Raw genomic sequence first — 5,122 nt, 5'->3', positions numbered from 1 at the left:
TGGCAGCTATCCTAAATCTTGTTGTTGCTGCTACTGTTTACAACATTTGGAGGAATAGGAACAGAAGTTTATTTGATGACTATTCTTTGACAGCTAACTGTCTTGTTAATGAGATTAAATGTGTAGTTAAATATAGACTTTACTTGGTTAATTCTAGGAAATTTTCAGTCCCAGAGCAGTCCTTTTTAAGGAAATTACAATGTAAATAGTGTTGGGGCTGTTGGTTTGTTTTTAGTTTCGGTCTTGTAGTGCTTAGCACAGTGTATGTACAGCTTGTTTGTTCAATGAAGTTACTTCCTTCTTGATAAAAAAAAAAATACACCAAGAGAGATAAGAAAAATCAACGACCTAAGGATCACTATATACCCTTTAGAATCCCTTTAGGTTGTGGAAAACAAATCAGAAACCATTTAGCCAATAAATGGAAAATCTTCCCAAACAGGAAAGTCAAAATCTGTTCAAACAGACTGGCAATCCGTTCAAACAGATTCATTGAACCTGGATAGTTTTTAAACCCAATTTCCTTAAATAAATAAGGAAACAATATATACATTATCTGTACAAGCTGTACACGGTTTCTAGCCAAACAAATCAGATCAAGAAATAAAAATAAATACCAATAATTTCCAAATATACAAAAGTCAAGACAAGATATTATTTTAAGGGAAATTATATATTTATTTTATTAACATATATAGAATAATCAGATTAGAAAATATTTCGCAGTAAAACAAGAAACAAATCATTTCAAAAATACCACACAATATATTTAGAAAATACATCCATAATTAATTTTGTCAATTTTATCAAATATGCCAATAAAGGATTTTACAGTTACAATAGGCATCCTGCTAATTTTTTGGAAATTTCGAATAATTTACAATGCTGAAATTAGAGTTCAAATAGTTTGTTTTCTACACGTATAAATAAAATCGGCCATGTGTGCAACTGACTGTTTGAACTCTGATTTCTACACCATAAATTATTCGGAATTTCCTAAAAATTGGCAAAATGTCTGTTATAACTATAGTGTATGTCATCATGCAAAAAATCGCACACACCGCCTCTACTGACCCGCTACCCAAAATAATCAGACGGGGAGCAATAAGCCGAAGAGGGCTGGTGAGGGCAACCAAAATGGAACCAAAAAGAACAAGCTCGGTGAAAAGTAAAAGTCTGTCTACAACACCTATGCCGACCTAATAAATACGCAAGAACGTATGTGCCTGGAAAATTCTAATCGCCTTCCATGGAAAAAAAACGGAGCCCTTGAGGCACCACAGGGCAAAGAGAGACCCCACCAAATTTTTCCATATCACAACGACATCGGTTATAATACTAATGATTGTCGTTAGCTGAAGGATGAGATTGAGACTCTCACCCGAGTTGGATCATTTAGCCCAATATTCTCGAAACTAAGTAGTTCTCAGTCAACAAGTCAGGCAAAATATTCATCCAGCTCCAGAAAATCCGGTCACTCAACATCGGGCTCAACCAAATCAGGGGAACCAAATCGTCCCCCCTCCAATAGAAGGGGGGGATATAACCACTATCACCGGAGGACCTCACCTGGCGAGCACAAGTAATGGGGCCCATAAAAGGTACATATAGGAGCTAAAAACCCACAATGGCATGGAGTTCATTCTAGAGTAAAGCTTATCAAAACAATAGCAGTTGGAGAAACAACCAGTCATTTTCACGGAAAAGGACACTAGCCACGTCCAGTTCTTGCAAAATGATTTGTTAGTGATAACCGTTCAGCTCGACAATCGAAGAGTACGAAGGATATTGATTGATAATGGGAGCTCCGTAAACATGTTATTCTTGTCCACCCTAGAAAAATATGGGTCTGTGTATAGCTGATCTTAATGTGACCTCAATGACCCAATACATATTCTCAAGAGAAGGAACAACAACCATAGGGACGATCGGACTCGTAGTGACACTAGGATATGATGCGCGAGATGTTGCTAAAATGCTCGAGTTTGTCGTAATCGATTGTCCGGCTACATACAACAAAATTTTTGAACGACCCACGCTGATGACTTTTGAGGCTATCATCTCAATCCCATATATAGCAATGAAGTTCCCATCGACCTCAGGTATATGTATAGTAAGAGAAGATCAGCTCGTTGCCAGAGAATGCTATAGCATTGCTATGAAGGGAAAATCACAACCCAGGCAGCAAGCAATGGTCATCGTTGAGGGGGATGAAAAGCCTCGGGTAATGGAAATTGCTCATGGGGGGGAAGAACCTCATGAAGGAGGTAACGAGGTCGCCCAACATGATGACATTGACCCAAGATTGGGCAAAGACAAGTTATACTCCAAGCATTGGAAGAGCTCGAGGAAATCAATATCGACCCAGCAGTACCTTCAAGGGTGGTAAAGGTGGGAAGGAATCTTGGAATTGAAAGGAAGAAGGAGCTGGTCGAGGTTTTGAGAAACAACATGAACGTCTTCACTTGGTCACATGAAGTTATGATGGGAATTAATCTGAATGTTATAAGGCATACTCTGAATCTGGACAGAAATGTGCCTACAAAGGTAGAGAAACAAAGGCTTTTTGAGAAGGAGCAATCAGAAGCTTTAGAAGAAGAAGTAGCACGCTTACTTAAGTGTGGATTCATAAAGGAAGCAAAATATCTGACCTGGATTCCTAACCCTGTTTTGGTCACAAAGCCTAATGGAAACTCAAGAACTTGCATTGACTTCTCCGACCTCAATAAGGCTTGTCCTAAGGATTGTTTTCCACTACCTTGAATCGATCAGTTGGTAGATGCAACAGCCGGTCATGAGCTCATGTCTTTCATGGATGCATATTCTAGAAACTAGATCGTGATGAACCCTGCTGACTAAGAGCACATTAGCTTCATAACATATACTGCTACAAGGTTATGCCCTTCGAGCTAAAGTATGCTGGTGCAACGTACCAACGGCTAGTCAACAAAATGGTCGTTAACATGGAAGTGTATGTCGATGATATGCTCGTTAAATCAAGACTGCAAGTAACCATGTATCCGGCCTAGAAGAATGTTTTGACATGCTATGGAAATATGACATGAAGCTAAAAAATCAGAAGTGCACCTTTGGGGTTTCGTCGGGAAAATTTTTGGGCTTCATAGTCAACACAAGGGGATAAAGGCGAACCCAGAGAAGATCAAGTCGTTATTATAAATGCCTTCACCTAGGTTACATAAAGAAGTACAAATCCTAACTGGGAAATTGGCGGCCCTAAACCGCTTCGTTTCAAAATCAACTGACAAGTGTCTCCCATTCTACAACTAGCTCATAGGAAACAAAAAGTTTGAGTGGACCGAAGAATGCGAGTAGGCATTTCAGAATCTTAAAACTCACCTGGCTGAACCCCCCATACTATCAAAACTGACAGCTGGAGAATGTTTGCTCTTATACCTAGCTATGATGGAAAATACGGTCAGCGCCGTATTAGTTCGATAAGAAAATCAGGCACAGAAACTTGTGTACTACGTGAGTAAAAGGCTTCTGGGAGCTGAGTCTATATATCCTTTAATAGAAAAACTCGCGTTCTACTTGATCTTGGACTCGAGAAAACTCAGATCATATTTCCAGTCCCACACCATCCACGTCTTAACCTATCAACTTATAAGGCAGGTCTTGCAAAAACTTGAAACATCAGGACGTTTGCTTAAGTGGGCCATTGAACTCAGTCAGTTTGAGATATTATATAAGCCACGCACAACAATCAAGAGTCAATCAGAGAACCAGTGCAAGAGTTATGGAAACTCTTCGTTGATGGATCATCTAACAAAAACAGATTAGGAGCTGGGATAATTTTGATCTCACCTAAGGGACATCGTTTCCATACAGCCTTGAGGTTTGGATTCGAAGCATCTAACAATGAAGCAGAGTATGAAACTCTATTGGCAGGAATACGGGTGGCAAAAGAACTGAAAGCAAAGGCGATTCGATGTTATAGTGATTCTTAGCTCGTGCTTAATCAGATATTGGGGAAGTATCAAGCTCGAGGTATCGAAATGGTAGCTTATCTAGCTAAGATAAAAGATGAGTTGTCCGAGTTTGAGTTTTGTTCCATTAAGCAGGTACCTCGTGAGCAGAATTTGAATACTATTGCTTTAGCTTGACTTGCCACAACCAAAGAAGCGGATACATTAAACGTTGTCCCAGTAGATTTCTTAGAACAACCAAGCATAATGGAACTACTGGTTGAGGTCAGAGTGATTGACACAAAACCGACCTGGATAACCCCCATAATGGAATATCTCACAACTGGTAAACAACCAAAAGACAGGAAGGATGCAAGAAAAACGTTATATCAAGTCCCATGGTATATTATGGTTGAGGGACTTCTATATCGATGAGGGCATTCGCTACCCCTCCTGCAGTGTGTTCTACCCGAGGAAGCATACACTATCCTACATAAGATACATGAAGGAATCTATGGAGACCACACTGGCGGAAAAACTTTGCTCTAAAGATACTTAGGCAGGGCTACTTTTGGCCTACGATCAAAAAGGATTCGGCCTCATAAAAATAGAAATGTGATAAGTGCCAACGTTTTGCCACAGTTGCTCAAGCAACTCCCATGGAGCTAACCATGATTTCATCGCCTTGGCCATTCGCAGTGTGGGGGATCGACCTGATTGGTTCATTACCAATAGACTAAGGAGGAGTTCGCTATGCAGTTGTCACCATCGACTATTTTACAAAGAGGGTTGAGGCCAAGCCTCTGGCGAAAATAACCTCAAAGAGAGTCCTGGATTTCGTCGTGAAGAATATCCTATGTCATTTTGGGTTCCCACGAAATTTTGTGGAAAGTACGGCATAACCAAGAATTTCTCTTCAGTGGCGTATCCGCAAGCTAATGGGAAGGTCGAGGCTGTAAATAAAATCCTAAAGGCGAGTTTAAAGAAAGGACTAGATGAAGCCAACGGACTATGGCCCGGGCGGCTCCCGCAAGTACTTTAAGCCTATAGGACCTCACATCATACCTCCACAGGGCACACCCCCTTCTCCTTAACCTTTGGAAGTGAGGCTATGCTCCCAATTGAAGCACTAGTGATGTCACATAGACAAAAAAACCTTTGTTCAAGATCAAAACCACGACTTGCACAATGCATCT

The sequence above is a fragment of the Humulus lupulus genome, chromosome 3 (assembly GCF_963169125.1).
Source record: "Humulus lupulus chromosome 3, drHumLupu1.1, whole genome shotgun sequence".
NCBI lineage: Eukaryota > Viridiplantae > Streptophyta > Magnoliopsida > Rosales > Cannabaceae > Humulus > Humulus lupulus.
Note: the sequence above shows the minus strand (reverse complement) of the source record.